The sequence below is a fragment of the Cavia porcellus genome, unplaced genomic scaffold, assembly GCF_034190915.1.
Source record: "Cavia porcellus strain 051 isolate PalLab524CR breed Dunkin Hartley unplaced genomic scaffold, mCavPor4.1 scaffold_22, whole genome shotgun sequence".
NCBI lineage: Eukaryota > Metazoa > Chordata > Mammalia > Rodentia > Caviidae > Cavia > Cavia porcellus.
In genome coordinates, this window is record NW_026947505.1 from 4,653,311 (window position 1) to 4,673,909 (window position 20,599).

The window sequence follows — 20,599 nt, forward strand, 5'->3', positions numbered from 1 at the left end:
CTAGTGAATGGCCTGTTAGAAATGCGCACCACCCCGCAATTATTTTCAGAAACGTATCCTGCATTGCCACTTCATGTTTTCTCACCTCCGCATGCTGACCACTCGTTGGGGCTTTTCTCCATCCTACGTTGCCTTCACTGCCTATAATATTTCAGACTTTCTGAATAACACCACCCCGTGATGTTTTTCTCACTCCTAGTAGTGAATGGCCGTTTGAAACACTTACAATGCGCACCACCCCGTGATGCTTTTCAGAAATCTATCCTACCTTGCCTCAGCATGTTTCCTGACCTCCCCATGCTGACCACCCCTTTGGGCTTTTCTCCATCCGAGGATGCCACTCACTACCTATCCTATTTCAGACTCTCCGAATCACACAACCCCGTGATGTTTTTCTCACTGCTACTAGTGAATGGCCTGTTAGAAACCGTTACAATGCACACCACCCTGTGATGTTTTTCAGAAACCTATCCAACTTTGCCACCGCATGTTTCCTGACAATCCCATGCAGAAACCACGTGGTGCTTTTCTCCATCCTACATTGCCACTCAGTGCCTATGCTAATTGAGGCCCTCTCATTCACACCACCCCCTAATGTTTTTCTCACTCCTACTAGTGAATGGCATGTTAGAAACCCTTACAATGAGCACCACCCCGCGATACTTTTCAGAAACCTAATCTACATTGCCACTAGATGTTTTCTGAGCTCCCCATGCTGACCACCCGTTGGGGCTTTTCTCCATCCTACGTTGCCACTCACTGCCTATCCTATTTCAGACTCTCTGAATCACCCAACGCCATGCTGTTTTTCTCACTGCTAGTAGTGAATGGCCGGTTAGAAACCCTTACAATGCGTACCACCCCACGATGTTTTTTAGAAACTTTTCCTACATTGCCACTGCAGGATTCCTGACTTCCCCATGCAGACCACCACGTGGTGCATTTCTCCATCCTACATTGCCACTCAGTGCCTATGCTAGTTGAGACACTCCGTTTCACACCACCCCGTGATGTTTTTGTCACTCCTACTAGTGAATGGCCTGTTTGAAACCCTTACAAAGCGAACCACCCCACACTGCTTTTCAGAAACCTATCCTACATTGCCACTGCGTTTTTCCTGACCTTCCCATGATGACCAACGTGTGGTGCTTTTCTCGATCCTACATTCCAACTCTTTGCCTATCCTTATTTAGACTCTCCGAATCACACCACCCCGTGATGTTTGTCGCACTCCTACTAGTGAATGGCCTGTTGGAAACCCTTATAATTCGTACCACCCCGCGATGTTTTTCAGAAACCTATCCTACATTGCCACTGCATGTTTCCTGACCTCCCCATGCTGACCACTTCGTGGTGCTTTTCTCCATCCTAGTTTGCCACTCACTGCCTATCCTAATTCAGACACTCTGAATCACACCACCCTGTGATGTTTTTCTCACTCCTACTAGTGAATGGCCTGGTAGAAATGCGCACCACCCTGCGATGTTTTCCAGAAACGTATCCTGCATTGCCACTGCATGTTTCCTGACCTCCCTATGCAGACCACCGTGTGGGGCTTTTCTCCATCCTACATGGCAGTCACTGCCTATCATATTTTAGACCCTCCGAATCACACCACCCCGTGATGTTTTTCTTACTCCTTCTAGTGATTGGCCTGTTAGAAATGCGGACCACCCCGCAATGTTTTTCAGAAACGTATCCTACATTGCCACTGCATGTTTCCTGACCTCCCCATGCTGACCACCCCGTGGGGAACTCATCCATCCCACATTGCCACTCACTGCCTATCCTATTTCGGACTCTCCGAATCACACCACCCCGTGATGTTTTTCTCACTCCTAATAGTGAATGGCCTGTTAGAAACCCTTACAATGCGCACCACCCCGTGATGTTTTTCAGAAACCTATCCTATATTGCCACTGCATGTTTCCTGATCTCCCCATGCAGAACACCACGTGGTGCATTTCTCCATCCTACATTGCCACTCAGTGCCTATGCTAATTGAGACACTCCGTTTCACACCACCCCGTGATGTTTTTCTCACTTCTACTAGTGAATGGCCTGTTAGAAACCCTTACAATGAGAACAACCCCGCGATGTTTTTCAGAAACCTATCCTACATTGCACTGCATGTGTCCTGACCTCCCCATGCTGACCACATCGTGGTGCTTTTCTCCATCCTACATTGCCAGTGACTGCGTATCATATTTCATACTCTCCGAATCACACCACCCCGTGATGTTTTTCTCTCTCCTACTAGTGAATGGCCTGTTAGAAATTTGCACCACCCGGCAATTATTTTCAGAAACGTATCCTGCATTGCCACTGCATGTTTTCTCACCTCCGCATGCTGACCACTCGTTGGGGCTTTTCTCCATCCTACATTGCCACTCACTGCCTATAATATTTCAGACTTTCTGAATAACACCACCCCGTGATGTTTTTCTCACTCCTAGTAGTGAATGGCCGTTTGAAACACTTACAATGCGCACCACCCCGTGATGCTTTTCAGAAATCTATCCTACCTTGCCTCAGCATGTTTCCTGACCTCCCCATGCTGACCACCCGTTTGGGCTTTTCTCCATCCAAGGATGCCTCACACTGCCTATCCTATTTCAGACTCTCCGAATCACACAACCCCGTGATGTTTTTCTCACTGCTACTAGTGAATGGCCTGTTAGAAACAGTTACAATGCACACCACCGTGTGATGTTTTTCAGAAACCTATCCAAGTTTGCCACCGCATGTTTCCTGACCACCCCATGCAGAAACCACGTGGTGCTTTTCTCCATCCTTCATTGCCAGTCAGTGCCTATGCTAATTGAGACCCTCCGATTCACAGCAACCACTGATGTTTTTCTCACTCCTACTAGTGAATGGCATGTTAGAAACCCTTACAATGAGCACCACCCCGCGATACTTTTCAGACACCTACCATACTTTGCCACTAGATGTTTCCTGAGCTCCCTATGCTGACCACCCTGTGGGGCTTTTCTCCATCCTACATTGCCACTCACTGCCTATCCTATTTCAGACTCTCCTAATCACCCCACCCCGTGCTGTTTTTCTCACACCTACTAGTGAATGGCCTGTTAAGAGCCCTTGCAATGCGCACCACCCCGTGATTCTTTTCAGAAACCTATCCTACATTGCCACTGCATGTTTCCTGACCTCCCCATGCTGATCACTCCGTGGTGTTTGTCTCCATCCTACATTGCCACTCACTGCCTATCCTAATTCAGACCCTATTATTCACACCACCCCGTGATGTTTTTCTCACTCCTACTAGTGAATGTAATGTTACACACCCATACAATGCACACCACCGCGCGATGTTTTTCAGAAACGTATCCTACATTGCCACTGCATGTTTCCTGAGCTACCCATGCTGACCACACCATGGTGCTTTTCTCCATCCTACATTGCCACTCAGTGCCTATCTTAATTGAGACCTGCCTATTCACACCACCCCTTGATGTTTTTCTCACTCCTACTAGTGAATGGCCTGTTAGAACCCTTTACAATGCGCACCACCCCGCGATGTTTTTCAGAAACCTATCCTACATTGCCACTGCATGTTTCCTGAGATCCCCATGTTGACCACCCCGTGGTGCTTTTCTTCATCCTACATTGCCACTCACTACCTATCCTAATTGAGACCCTCTGATTCACGTGACCCCGTTATATTTTTCTCACTCCTACTAGTGAATGGCCTGTTCGAAACCCTTACAATGCGCAACACCCCGCGATGCTTTTCAGAAATCTATCCTGCATTGCCAATGCATGTTTCCCTACCTTCACATGTTAACCACCCCGTCTTGCTTTTCTCCATCCTACATTTGCACTCATTGCCTATCCTAATTCAGACCCTCCGATTCACACCCTCCTGTGATGTTTTTCTCAATCCTACAACTGAATGGCCTGTGAGAAATGCGCACCACCCCGCGATGTTGTTCAGAAAGGTATCCTGCATGGCCACTGCATGTTTACTCTCTTCCCCATGCTAACCAGCCCGTGGGGCGTTTCTCCATCCTACATTGCCACTCACTCCCTATCCTATTTCAGACTCTTGAATCACACCACCCCGTGATGCTTTTCTCACTCATAGTAGTTAATGCCCAGTTAGAAACCCTTACAATGCGCACTACCCCACGATGTTTTTCCGAAACCTATCCTATATTGCCACTGTATGTTTCCTGACCTCCCCATGCAGACCACCACGTGGTGCATTTCTCCATCCAACATTCCCACTCACTGCCTATCCTAATTGAGACACTCTGATTCACACCATCCCCCTGATGTTTTTCTCACTCCTACTAGTGAATGGCCTGTTAAGAGCCCTTGCAATGCGCACCACCCCGTGATTCTTTTCAGAAACCTATCCTACATTGCCACTGCATGTTTCCTGACCTCCCCATGCTGATCACTCCGTGGTGTTTGTCTCCATCCTACATTGCCACTCACTGCCTATCCTAATTCAGACCCTATTATTCACACCACCCCGTGATGTTTTTCTCACTCCTACTAGTGAATGTAATGTTACACACCCATACAATGCACACCACCGCGCGATGTTTTTCAGAAACGTATCCTACATTGCCACTGCATGTTTCCTGAGCTACCCATGCTGACCACACCATGGTGCTTTTCTCCATCCTACATTGCCACTCAGTGCCTATCTTAATTGAGACCTGCCTATTCACACCACCCCTTGATGTTTTTCTCACTCCTACTAGTGAATGGCCTGTTAGAACCCTTTACAATGCGCACCACCCCGCGATGTTTTTCAGAAACCTATCCTACATTGCCACTGCATGTTTCCTGAGATCCCCATGTTGACCACCCCGTGGTGCTTTTCTTCATCCTACATTGCCACTCACTACCTATCCTAATTGAGACCCTCTGATTCACGTGACCCCGTTATATTTTTCTCACTCCTACTAGTGAATGGCCTGTTCGAAACCCTTACAATGCGCAACACCCCGCGATGCTTTTCAGAAATCTATCCTGCATTGCCAATGCATGTTTTCCTACCTTCACATGTTAACCACCCCGTCTTGCTTTTCTCCATCCTACATTTGCACTCATTGCCTATCCTAATTCAGACCCTCCGATTCACACCCTCCTGTGATGTTTTTCTCAATCCTACAACTGAATGGCCTGTGAGAAATGCGCACCACCCCGCGATGTTGTTCAGAAAGGTATCCTGCATGGCCACTGCATGTTTACTCTCTTCCCCATGCTAACCAGCCCGTGGGGCGTTTCTCCATCCTACATTGCCACTCACTCCCTATCCTATTTCAGACTCTTGAATCACACCACCCCGTGATGCTTTTCTCACTCATAGTAGTTAATGCCCAGTTAGAAACCCTTACAATGCGCACTACCCCACGATGTTTTTCCGAAACCTATCCTATATTGCCACTGTATGTTTCCTGACCTCCCCATGCAGACCACCACGTGGTGCTTTTCTCCATCCAACATTCCCACTCACTGCCTATCCTAATTGAGACACTCTGATTCACACCATCCCCCTGATGTTTTTCTCACTCCTACTAGTGAATGGCCTGTTAGAAACCCTTACAATGCGCACCACCCCGCGATGTTTTTCAGAAACCTATCCTACATTGCCACTGCATGTTTCCTGAGATCCCCATGTTGACCACCCCGTGGTGCTTTTCTCCATCCTACATTGCCACTCACTGCCTATCCTATTTCAGACTGTATGAATCACACCAACCAGTGATGTTTTTCTCACTCCTACTAGTGAATATAATGTTAGAAATGCGCACCACCCAGCGATGTTTTACAGAAACGTATCCTGCATTGCCACTGCATGTTTCCTGACCTCCCCATGCTGACCACCCCGTGGGGAACTCATCCATCCCACATTGCCACTCACTGCCTATCCTACTTCGGACTCTCCGAATCACACCACCCCGTGATGTTTTTCTCACTCCTAATAGTGAATGGCCTGTTAGAAACCCTTACAATGCGCACCACCCCGTGATGTTTTTCAGAAACCTATCCTATATTGCCACTGCATGTTTCCTGATCTCCCCATGCAGAACACCACGTGGTGCATTTCTCCATCCTACATTGCCACTCAGTGCCTATGCTAGTTGAGACACTCCGTTTAACACCACCCCGTGATGTTTTTCTCACTTCTACTAGTGAATGGCCTGTTAGAAACCCTTACAATGAGAACAACCCCTCGATGTTTTTCAGAAACCTATCCTACATTGCACTGCATGTGTCCTGACTTCCCCGTGCTGACCACACCGTGGTGCTTTTCTCCATCCTATATTGCCAGTGACTGCGTATCCTATTTCATACTCTCCGAATCACACCACCCCATGATGTTTTTCTCACTCCTACTAGTGAATGGCCTGTTAGAAATGCGCACCACCCCGCAATTATTTTCAGAAACGTATCCTGCATTGCCACTGCATGTTTTCTCACCTCCACATGCTGACCACTCGTTGGGGCTTTTCTCCATCCTACGTTGCCTTCACTGCCTATAATATTTCAGACTTTCTGAATAACACCACCCCGTGATGTTTTTCTCACTCCTAGTAGTGAATGGCCGTTTGAAACACTTACAATGCGCACCACCCTGTGATGCTTTTCAGAAATCTATCCTACCTTGCCTCAGCATGTTTCCTGACCTCCCCATGCTGACCACCCCTTTGGGCTTTTCTCCATCCGAGGATGCCACTCACTGCCTATCCTATTTCAGACTCTCCGAATCACACAACCCCGTGATGTTTTTCTCACTGCTACTAGTGAATGGCCTGTTAGAAACTGTTACAATGCACACCACCCTGTGATGTTTTTCAGAAACCTATCCAACTTTGCCACCGCATGTTTCCTGACAATCCCATGCAGAAACCACGTGGTGCTTTTCTCCATCCTACATTGCCACTCAGTGCCTATGCTAATTGAGGCCCTCTCATTCACACCACCCCCTAATGTTTTTCTCACTCCTACTAGTGAATGGCATGTTAGAAACCCTTACAATGAGCACCACCCCGCGATACTTTTCTGAAACCTAATCTACATTGCCACTAGATGTTTTCTGAGCTCCCCATGCTGACCACCCGTTGGGGCTTTTCTCCATCCTACGTTGCCACTCACTGCCTATCCTATTTCAGACTCTCTGAATCACCCAACGCCATGCTGTTTTTCTCACTGCTAGTAGTGAATGGCCGGTTAGAAACCCTTACAATGCGCACCACCCCACGATGTTTTTTAGAAACTTTTCCTACATTGCCACTGCAGGATTCCTGACTTCCCCATGCAGACCACCACGTGGTGCATTTCTCCATCCTACATTGCCACTCAGTGCCTATGCTAGTTGAGACACTCCATTTCACACCACCCCGTGATGTTTTTGTCACTCCTACTAGTGAATTGCCTGTTTGAAACCCTTACAAAGCGAACCACCCCACACTGCTTTTCAGAAACCTATCCTACATTGCCACTGCGTTTTTCCTGACCTTCCCATGATGACCAACGTGTGGTGCTTTTCTCGATCCTACATTCCAACTCTTTGCCTATCCTTATTTAGACTCTCCGAATCACACCACCCCGTGATGTTTTTCGCACTCCTACTAGTGAATGGCCTGTTAGAAACCCTTATAATTCGTACCACCCCGCGATGTTTTTCAGAAACCTATCCTACATTGCCACTGCATGTTTCCTGACCTCCCCATGCTGACCACTTCGTGGTGCTTTTCTCCATCCTAGTTTGCCACTCACTGCCTATCCTAATTCAGACACTCTGAATCACACCACCCTGTGATGTTTTTCTCACTCCTACTAGTGAATGGCCTGGTAGAAATGCGCACCACCCTGCGATGTTTTCCAGAAACGTATCCTGCATTGCCACTGCATGTTTCCTGACCTCCCTATGCAGACCACCGTGTGGGGCTTTTCTCCATCCTACATGGCAGTCACTGCCTATCATATTTTAGACCCTCCGAATCACACCACCCCGTGATGTTTTTCTTACTCCTTCTAGTGATTGGCCTGTTAGAAATGCGGACCACCCCGCAATGTTTTTCAGAAACGTATCCTACATTGCCACTGCATGTTTCCTGACCTCCCCATGCTGACCACCCCGTGGTGAACTCATCCATCCCACATTGCCACTCACTGCCTATCCTATTTCGGACTCTCCGAATCACACCACCCCGTGATGTTTTTCTCACTCCTACTAGTGAATGGCCTGTTAGAAACCCTTACAATGCGCACCACCCCGTGATGTTTTTCAGAAACCTATCCTATATTGCCACTGCATGTTTCCTGATCTCCCCATGCAGAACACCACGTGGTGCATTTCTCCATCCTACATTGCCACTCAGTGCCTATGCTAGTTGAGACACTCCGTTTCACACCACCCCGTGATGTTTTTCTCACTTCTACTAGTGAATGGCCTGTTAGAAACGCTTACAATGAGAACAACCCCTCGATGTTTTTCAGAAACCTATCCTACATTGCACTGCATGTGTCCTGACCTCCCCATGCTGACCACATCGTGGTGCTTTTCTCCATCCTACATTGCCAGTGACTGCGTATCGTATTTCATACTCTCCGAATCACACCACCCCGTGATGTTTTTCTCTCTCCTACTAGTGAATGGCCTGTTAGAAATGTGCACCACCCGGCAATTATTTTCAGAAACGTATCCTGCATTGCCACTGCATGTTTCCTCACCTCCGCATGCTGACCACTCGTTGGGGCTTTTCTCCATCCTACATTGCCACTCACTGCCTATAATATTTCAGACTTTCTGAATAACACCACCCCGTGATGTTTTTCTCACTCCTAGTAGTGAATGGCCGTTTGAAACACTTACAATGCGCACCACCCCATGATGCTTTTCAGAAATCTATCCTACCTTGCCTCAGCATGTTTCCTGACCTCCCCATGCTGACCACCCCTTTGGGCTTTTCTCCATCCAAGGATGCCTCTCACTGCCTTTCCTATTTCAGACTCTCCGAATCACACAACCCCGTGATGTTTTTCTCACTGCTACTAGTGAATGGCCTGTTAGAAACAGTTACAATGCACACCACCCTGTGATGTTTTTCAGAAACCTATCCAAGTTTGCCACCGCATGTTTCCTGACCACCCCATGCAGAAACCACGTGGTGCTTTTCTCCATCCTACATTGCCACTCAGTGCCTATGCTAATTGAGGCCCTCTCATTCACACCACCCCCTGATGGTTTTCTCACTCCTACTAGTGAATGGCACGTTAGAAACCCTTACAATGAGCACCACCCCGCGACACTTTTCAGAAACCTAATCTACATTGCCACTAGATGTTTCATGAGCTCCCCATGCTGACCACCCATTGGGGCTTTTCTCCATCCTACGTTGCCACTCACTGCCTATCCTATTTCAGACTCTCCGAATCACCCAACGCCATGCTGTTTTTCTCACTCCTAGTAGTGAATGGCCGGTTAGAAACCCTTACAATGCGCACCACCCCACGATGTTTTTTAGAAACTTTTCCTACATTGCCACTGCAGGTTTCTTGACTTCCCCATGCAGACCACCACGTGGTGCTTTTTTCCATCCTACATTGCCACTCAGTGCCTATGCTAGTTGAGACACTCCGTTTCACACCACCCCGTGATGTTTTTGTCACTCCTACTAGTGAATGGCCTGTTTGAAACCCTTACAAAGCGAACCACCCCACACTGCTTTTCAGAAACCTATCCTACATTGCCACTGCGTTTTTCCTGACCTTCCCATGATGACCAACGTGTGGTGCTTTTCTCGATCCTACATTCCAACTCTTTGCCTATCCTTATTTAGACTCTCCGAATCACACCATCCCGTGATGTTTTTCTCACTCCTACTAGTGAATGGCCTGTTAGAAACCCTTATAAATCGTACCACCCCGTAATGGTTTTCAGAAACCTATCCAACATTGCCACTGCATGTTTCCTGACCTCCCCATGCAGAATACCACGCTGTGCTTTTCTCCATCCTACATTGCCAGTCAGTGCCTATGCTAATTGAGACCCTCCGATTCACACCAACCACTGATGTTTTTCTCACTCCTGCTAGTGAATGGCATGTTAGAAACCCTTGCAATGCACACCACCCCGAGATTCTTTTCAGAAACCTATCTTACATTGCCACTGCATGTTTCCTGACCTCCCCATGCTGATCACTCCGTGGTGCTTTTCTCCATCCTACATTGCCACTCACTGCCTATCCTAATTCAGACCCTATGATTCACACCACCCCGTGATGTTTTTCTCACTCCTACTAGTGAATGTAATGTTACACACCCATACAATGCGCACCACCGCGCGATGTTTTTCAGAAACGTATCCTACATTGCCACTGCATGTTTCCTGAGCTACCCATGCTGACCACACAATGGTGCTTTTCTCCATCCTACATTGCCACTCAGTGCCTATCTTAATTGAGACCTGCCTATTCACACCACCCTTGATGTTTTTTTCATTCCTACTAGTGAATGGCCTGTTAGAACCCTTTACAATGCGCACCACGCCGCGATGTTTTTCAGAAACCTATCCTACATTGACACTGCATGTTTCCTGAGATCCCCATGCTGTCCACCCCGTGGTGCTTTTCTTCATCCTACATTGCCACTCACTGCCTATCCTAATTGAGACCCTCCGATTCACGTGACCCCGTTATATTTTTCTCACTCCTACTAGTGAATGGCCTGTTCGAAACCCTTACTATGCGCAACACACCGCGATGCTTTTCAGAAATCTATCCTACATTGCCAATGCATGTTTCCCTACCTTCACATGTTAACCATCCCGTCTTGCTTTTCTCCATCCTACATTTGCACTCACTGCCTATCCTAATTCAGACCCTCCGATTCACAAACCCCTGTTATGTTTTCTCACTCCAGCTAGTAAATGGCCTGTTAGAAACCCTTACAACGCGCACCACCCCGCGATGCTTTTCAGAAATCTATCCTACGTTGCCCCAGCATGTTACCTGACCTCCCCATGCTGACCACCCCTTGTGGCTTTTCTCCATCCTAGGATGCCACTCACTGCCTATCCTATTTCAGACTCTCCGAATCACACAACCCCGTGATGTTTTTCTCACTCCTACTAGTGAATGGCCTGTTAGAAACCATTACAATTCGCACCACCCCGTAATGGTTTTCAGAAACCTATCCAACATTGCCACTGCATGTTTCCTGACCTCCCCAAGCAGAATACCACGTGGTGCTTTTCTCCATCCTTCATTGCCAGTCAGTGCCTATGCTAATTGAGACCCTCCGATTCACAGCAACCACTGATGTTTTTCTCACTCCTACTAGTGAATGGCATGTTAGAAACCCTTACAATGAGCACCACCCCGCGATACTTTTCAGACACCTACCATACATTGCCAATAGATGTTTCCTGAGCTCCCTATTCTGACCACCCTGTGGGGCTTTTCTCCATCCTACATTGCCACTCACTGCCTATCCTATTTCAGACTCTCCTAATCACCCCACCCCGTGCTGTTTTTCTCACACCTACTAGTGAATGGCCTGTTAAGAGCCCTTGCAATGCGCACCACCCCGCGATTCTTTTCAGAAACCTATCCTACATTGCCACTGCATGTTTCCTGACCTCCCCATGCTGATCACTCCGTGGTGTTTGTCTCCATCCTACATTGCCACTCACTGCCTATCCTAATTCAGACCCTATTATTCACACCACCCCGTGATGTTTTTCTCACTCCTACTAGTGAATGTAATGTTACACACCCATACAATGCGCAACACCGCGCGATGTTTTTCAGAAACGTATCCTACATTGCCACTGCATGTTTCCTGAGCTACCCATGCTGACAACACCATGGTGCTTTTCTCCATCCTACATTGCCACTCAGTGCCTATCTTAATTGAGACCTGCCTATTCACACCACCCCTTGATGTTTTTCTCACTCCTACTAGTGAATGGCCTGTTAGAACCCTTTACAATGCGCACCACCCCGCGATGTTTTTCAGAAACCTATCCTACATTGCCACTGCATGTTTCCTGAGATCCGCATGCTGACCACCCCGTGGTGCTTTTCTTCATCCTACATTGCCACTCACTGCCTATCCTAATTGAGACCCTCTGATTCACGTGACCCCGTTATATTTTTCTCACTCCTACTAGTGAATGGCCTGTTCAAAACCCTTACAATGCGCAACACCCCGCGATGCTTTTCAGAAATCTATCCTGCATTGCCAATGCATGTTTCCCTACCTTCACATGTTAACCACCCCGTGTTGCTTTTCTCCATCCTACATTTGCACTCATTGCCTATCCTAATTCAGACCCTCCGATTCACACCCTCCTGTGATGTTTTTCTCAATCCTACAACTGAATGGCCTGTGAGAAATGCGCACCACCCCGCGATGTTGTTCAGAAAGGTATCCTGCATGGCCACTGCATGTTTACTCTCTTCCCCATGCTAACCAGCTCGTGGGGCGTTTCTCCATCCTACATTGCCACTCACTCCCTATCCTATTTCAGACTCTTGAATCACACCACCCCGTGATGCTTTTCTCACTCATAGTAGTTAATGCCCGGTTAGAAACCCTTACAATGCGCACTACCCCACGATGTTTTTCCGAAACCTATCCTATATTGCCACTGTATGTTTCCTGACCTCCCCATGCAGACCACCACGTGGTGCTTTTCTCCATCCAACATTCCCACTCACTGCCTATCCTAATTGAGACACTCTGATTCACACCATCCCCCTGATGTTTTTCTCACTCCTACTAGTGAATGGCCTGTTAGAAACCCTTACAATGCGCACCACACCGTGATGTTTTTCAGAAACCTATCCTTCATTGCCACTGCATGTTTCCTGACCTCCACATGCAGACCACCTCGTGGTGCTTTTCTCCATCCTACATTGCCACTCACTGCCTATCCTATTTCAGACTGTATGAATCACACCAACCAGTGATGTTTTTCTCACTCCTACTAGTGAATATAATGTTAGAAATGCGCACCACCCAGCGATGTTTTACAGAAACGTATCCTGCATTGCCACTGCATGTTTCCTGACCTCCCCATGCTGACCACCCCGTGGGGAACTCATCCATCCCACATTGCCACTCACTGCCTATCCTATTTCGGACTCTCCGAATCACACCACCCCGTGATGTTTTTCTCACTCCTAATAGTGAATGGCCTGTTAGAAACCCTTACAATGCGCACCACCCCGTGATGTTTTTCAGAAACCTATCCTATATTGCCACTGCATGTTTCCTGATCTCCCCTTGCAGAACACCACGTGGTGCATTTCTCCATCCTACATTGCCACTCAGTGCCTATGCTAGTTGAGACACTCCATTTCACACCACCCCGTGATGTTTTTCTCACTTCTACTAGTGAATGGCCTGTTAGAAACCCTTACAATGAGAACAACCCCTCGATGTTTTTCAGAAACCTATCCTACATTGCACTGCATGTGTCCTGACTTCCCCGTGCTGACCACACCGTGGTGCTTTTCTCCATCCTACATTGCCAGTGACTGCGTATCCTATTTCATACTCTCCGAATCACACCACCCCATGATGTTTTTCTCACTCCTACTAGTGAATGGCCTGTTAGAAATGCGCACCACCCCGCAATTATTTTCAGAAACGTATCCTGCATTGCCACTGCATGTTTTCTCACCTCCACATGCTGACCACTCGTTGGGGCTTTTCTCCATCCTACGTTGCCTTCACTGCCTATAATATTTCAGACTTTCTGAATAACACCACCCCGTGATGTTTTTCTCACTCCTAGTAGTGAATGGCCGTTTGAAACACTTACAATGCGCACCACCCCGTGATGCTTTTCAGAAATCTATCCTACCTTGCCTCAGCATGTTTCCTGACCTCCCCATGCTGACCACCCCTTTGGGCTTTTCTCCATCCGAGGATGCCACTCACTACCTATCCTATTTCAGACTCTCCGAATCACACAACCCCGTGATGTTTTTCTCACTGCTACTAGTGAATGGCCTGTTAGAAACCGTTACAATGCACACCACCCTGTGATGTTTTTCAGAAACCTATCCAACTTTGCCACCGCATGTTTCCTGACAATCCCATGCAGAAACCACGTGGTGCTTTTCTCCATCCTACATTGCCACTCAGTGCCTATGCTAATTGAGGCCCTCTCATTCACACCACCCCCTAATGTTTTTCTCACTCCTACTAGTGAATGGCATGTTAGAAACCCTTACAATGAGCACCACCCCGCGATACTTTTCAGAAACCTAATCTACATTGCCACTAGATGTTTTCTGAGCTCCCCATGCTGACCACCCGTTGGGGCTTTTCTCCATCCTACGTTGCCACTCACTGCCTATCCTATTTCAGACTCTCTGAATCACCCAACGCCATGCAGTTTTTCTCACTGCTAGTAGTGAATGGCCGGTTAGAAACCCTTACAATGCGCACCACCCCACGATGTTTTTTAGAAACTTTTCCTACATTGCCACTGCAGGATTCCTGACTTCCCCATGCAGACCCCCACGTGGTGCTTTTTTCCATCCTACATTGCCACTCAGTGCCTATCTTAATTGAGACCCTCCTATTCACACCACCCCGTGATGTTTTTGTCACTCCTACTAGTGAATGGCCTGTTTGAAACCCTTACAAAGCGAACCACCCCACACTGCTTTTCAGAAACCTATCCTACATTGCCACTGCGTTTTTCCTGACCTTCCCATGATGACCAACGTGTGGTGCTTTTCTCGATCCTACATTCCAACTCTTTGCCTATCCTTATTTAGACTCTCCGAATCACATCGCCCCGTGATGTTTTTCGCACTCCTACTAGTGAATGGCCTGTTAGAAACCCTTATAATTCGTACCACCCCGCGATGTTTTTCAGAAACCTATCCTACATTGCCACTGCATGTTTCCTGACCTCCCCATGCTGACCACTTCGTGGTGCTTTTCTCCATCCTAGTTTGCCACTCACTGCCTATCCTAATTCAGACACTCTGAATCACACCACCCTGTGCTGTTTTTCTCACTCCTACTAGTGAATGGCCTGGTAGGAATGCGCACCACCCTGCGATGTTTTCCAGAAACGTATCCTGCATTGCCACTGCATGTTTCCTGACCTCCCTATGCAGACCACCGTGTGGGGCTTTTCTCCATCCTACATGGCAGTCACTGCCTATCATATTTTAGACCCTCCGAATCACACAACCCCGTGATGTTTTTCTTACTCCTTCTAGAGATTGGCCTGTTCGAAATGCGGACCACCCTGCAATGTTTTTCAGAAACGTATCCTACATTGCCACTGCATGTTTCCTGAGCTACCCATGCTGACCACACCATGGTGCTTTTCTCCATCCGGCATTGCCAATTAGTGCCTATCTTAATTGAGACCCACCTATTCAAACCACCCCTTGATGTTTTTCTCACTCCTACTAGTGAATGACCTGTTAGAAACCCTTACAACGCGCACCCCCCCACAATGCTTTTCAGAAATCTATCCTACCTTGCCCCAGCATGTTTCCTTACCTCCCCATGCTGACCACCCCTTGGGGCTTTTCTCCATCCTAGGATGCCACTCACTGCCTATCCTATTTCAGACTCTCCGAATCACACAACCCCGTGATGTTTTTCTCACTCCTACTAGTGAATGGCCTGTTAGACACCCTTACAATGCGCACCACCCCATAATGGTTTTCAGAAACCTATCCAACATTGCCACTGCATGTTTCCTGACCTCCCCATGCAGAAGACCACGTGGTGCTTTTCTCCATCCTACTTTGCCAGTCAGTGCCTATGCTAATTGAGACCCTCCGATTCACACCAACCCCTGATGTTTTTCTCACTCCTACTAGTGAATGGCATGTTAGAAACCCTTACAATGAGCACCACCCCGCGATACTTTTCAGAAACCTACCATACATTGCCACTAGATGTTTCCTGATCTCCCTGTGCTGACCACCCTGTGGGGCTTTTCTCCATCCTACATTGCCACTCACTGCCTATCCTATTTCAGACTCTCTTAATCACCCCACCCCATGCTGTTTTTCTCACACCTACTAGTGAATGGCCTGTTAGGAGCCCTTGCAATGCGCACCACCCCGCGATGTTTTTCAGAAACCTATCCTACATTGCCACTGCATGTTTCCTGACCTCCCCATGCTGATCACTCCGTGGCGCTTTTCTCCATCCTACATTGCCACTCACTTCCTATCCCAATTCAGACCCCCCGAATCACACCACTCCGAGATTTTTTTTTTCACTCCTAATAGTCAATGGCCTGTTAGAAATGCGCACCACCCCGCGATGATTTTCAGAAACATATCCTGCATTGCCACTGCATGTTTCTTGACCTCCCCAGGCTGACCACCCCTTGGAGCTTTTCTCAATTCTACATTGCCACTCACTGCCTATCCTACTTCAGTCTGTACGAATCTCACCACCCAGTGATGTTTTTCTCCCTTCTACTAGTGAATATTCTGTTAGAAATGCGCACCACCCCGCGATGATTTTCAGAAACGTATCCTGCATTGCTACTGCATGTTTCCTAACCTCTCCATGCTGACCATCCATTGGGGCTCTTCTCCATCCTACATTGCCACTCACTGCCAATCATATTTCAGACCCTCCGAATCACACCACCCCGAGATGTTTTTCTCACTCCTACTAGTGAATGGCCTGTTAGAAACCCTTACAAATCGCAGCACCCCGCGATGTTTTTCAGAAACCTATCCTACATTTCCACTGCATGTTTCCTGACCTCCCCATGCTGACCACCCCATGGTGCTTTTCTCCATCCTAGGTTGCCACTCACTGCCTATCCTAATTCAGACCCTCCGAATCACACCACCCTGTGATGTTTTTCTCACTCCTATTAGTGAATGGCCTGATAGAAATGCGCACCACCCTGCAATGTTTTCCAGAAACGTATCCTGCATTGCCACTGCATATTTTCTGACCTCCCCATGCTGGCCACCCTTTGGGGCTTTTCTCCATCCTACGTTGCCACTCACTACCTATAGTATTTCAGACTTTCCGAATAACACCACCCTGTGATGCTTTTCTCACTCCAGTAGTGAATGGCCGCTTAGAAAACCTTACAATGCGCACCACCCCACGATGTTTTTATGAAACCTATCCTACATTGCCACTGCATGTTTGCTGATCTCCCCATGCTGACCACCCTTTGGGGCAGTTCTTGATCCTACATTGCCACTCACTGCCTATCTTATTTCAGACTCTCCGAATCACACCACCCCGTGATGTTTTTTTCACTCCTAATACTGAATGGCCTGTTAGAAACCCTTACAATGTGCAACACCCAACGATGTTTTTCAGAAACCTATCCTACACTGCCACTGCAGGTTTCCTGACTTCCCCATGCGGACCACCACGTGGTGCTTTACTCCATCCTACACTGCCACTCAGCGCCTATCTTAATTGAGACCCGCCTATTCACACCACCCTTGATGTTTTTGTCACTCCTACTAGTGATTGGCCTGTTAGAAACACTTACAATGTGCACCACCCCCCGATGTTTTTCAGAGACCTATCCTACATTGCCACTGCATGTTTCCTGACCTCCCCATGCTGACCACATCGTTTTGCTTTTCTCCATCCTAGTTTGGCACTCACTGCCTATCCTATTTCAGACGCTTCGCATCACAACACCCTGTGATGTTTTTCTCACTCCTACTAATGATTGGCCGGGTAGAAATGCGCACCACCCCCTGATGTTTTTCGGAAACGTATCCTACATTGCCACTGCATGTTTCCTGAGCTATCCATGCTGCCCACACCATGGTGCTTTTCTCCATCCTATATTGCCACTCACTGCCTATCCTTATTGAGACCCTCCAATTCACACCACCCCATGATGTTTTTCTCAGTCCTACTAGGAAATGTCCTGTTAGAAACCGTTACAATGCACAACACCCCGCGATGTTTTTCAGAAACCTATCCTACATTTCCCCTGCATGTTTCCTAACTTCCCCATGCTCACCACCCCGTGGTGCTTTTTCCATCCTAGTTTGCCACTCACTGCCTATCCTAATTCAGACCCTCCGAATCACACAACCTTGTGATGTTTTTCTCACTCCTACTAGTGAATGGCCTGTTAGAAATGGGCACCACTCTGCTATGTTTTCCAGAAATGTATACTGCATTGCCACTGCATGTTTCCTGACCTCACTATGCAGACCACCATGTGGGGCTTTTCTCCATCCTACATGGCAGTCACTGCCTATCATATTTCAGACCCTCCGAATCACACCACCCCGTTATGTTTTTGTCACTCCTACTAGTGATTGGCCTGTTAGAAATGCGCACCACCCCGCGTAGTTTTTCAGAAAGGTATCCTACATTGCCACTGCATGTTTCCTGAGCTACCCATGCTGACAACACCATGGTGCTTTTCTCAATCCTACATTGCCACTCAGTGCCTATCTTATTTGAGACCTGCCTATTCACACCACCCCTTGATGTTTTTCTCACTCCTACTAGTGAATGGCCTGTTAGAACCCTTTACAATGCGCACCACCCCGCGATGTTTTTCAGAAACCTATCCTACATTGCCACTGCATGTTTCCTGAGATCAGCATGCTGACCACCCCGTGGTGCTTTTCTTCATCCTACATTGCCACTCACTGCCTATCCTAATTGAGACCCTCTGATTCACGTGACCCCATTATATTTTTCTCACTCCTACTAGTGAATGGCCTGTTCGAAACCCTTACAATGCGCAACACCCCGCGATGCTTTTCAGAAATCTATCCTACATTGCCAATGCATGTTTCCCTACCTTCACATGTTAACCACCCCGGCCTGCTTTTCTCCATCCTACATTTGCACTCACTGCCTATCCTAATTCAGACCCTCCAATTCACACCCCCTTGTGATGTTTTTCTCACTCCTACAAGTGAATGGCTTGTTAGAAATGCGCACCGCCCCGCGATGTTGTTCAAATAGGTATCCTGCATTGCCACTGCATGTTTACTCTCTTCCCCATGCTAACCAGCCCGTGGGGTGTTTCTCCATCCTACATTGCCACTCACTCCCTATCCTATTTCAGACTCTGGAATCACACCACACCGTGATGTTTTTCTCACTCATTGTAGTTAATGCCCGGTTAGAAACCCTTACAATGCGCACCACCCCGTGATGTTTTTCAGAAACCTATCCTTCATTGCCACTGCATATTTCCTGACCTCCACATGCAGACCACCTCGTGGTGCTTTTCTCCATCCTACATTGCCACTCACTGCCTATCCTATTTCAGACTGTACGAATCACATCAACCAGTGATGTTTTTCTCCCTCCTACTAGTGAATATAATGTTAGAAATGCGCACCACCCCGTGATGTTTTACAGAAACGTATCCTGCATTGCCACTGCATGTTTCCTGACCTCCCCATGCTGACCACCCCGTGGGGAACTCATCCATCCCACATTGCCACTCACTGCCTATCCTATTTGAGACTCCCCGAATCACACCACTGGGGGATGTTTTTCTCACTCCTACTAGTGAATCGTCTGTTAGAAACCCTTTCAATGCGCACCACCCCGTGATGTTTTTCAGAAACCTATCCTATATTGCCACTGCATGTTTCCTGATCTCCCCATGCAGAACACCACGTGGTGCTTTTCTCCATCCTACATTGCCACTCACGGCCTATCCTTATTGAGACCCCCCGATTCACACCACCCTGTAATGTTTTTCTCACTCCTACTAGTGAATGGTGTGTTAGAAACCCTTACTATGGGCAACACCCCGTGATGTTTTTCAGAAATCTATCCTACATTTCCACTGCAAGTTTCCTGACCTCCCCATGCTGACCACACCGTGGTGCTTTTCTCCATCCTAGGTTGCCACTCACTGCCTATCCTAATTCAGACCCTCCGAATCACACCACCCTGTGATGTTTTTCTCACTCCTACTAGTGAATGGCCTGTTAGAAATGCGCACCACCTCGCGATGTTTTTCCGAAACTTATCCTGCATTGCCACTGTATGTTTCCTGACCTCCCCATGCAGGCCACCGTGTGGTGCTTTTCTCCATCCTACATTGCCACTCACTGCCTATCCTAATTGAGACCCGCCGATTCACACCACCCCGTGATGTTTTTCTCACTCCTACAAGTGAATGGCCTGTTAGAAACCCTTACAAAGCACACCACCACGAGATGCTTTTCAGAAACCTTTCCTACATTGCCACTTCATGTTTCCTTACCTCCCCATGCTGACCACCCCATGGGGAACTCATCTATCCCACATTGCCACTCATTGCCTATCCTATTTCAGACTCTCCGAATCACACCACCCCGTGATGTTTTTCTCACTCCTACTAGTGAATGGCCTGTTACAAACCCTTACAATGCGCACCACCCCGTGATGTTTTTAAGAAACCTATCCTACATTGCCACTGCATGTTTCCTGACCTCCCCATGCAGAACACCACGTGGTGCATTTCTACATCCCTCATTGCCACTCAGTGCCTATGCTAATTGAGACACTCTGTTTCACACCACCCAGTGATGGTTTTCTCACTCCTACTAGTGAATGGCCTGTTAGAAACCCTTACAATGAGAACAACCCCGCGATG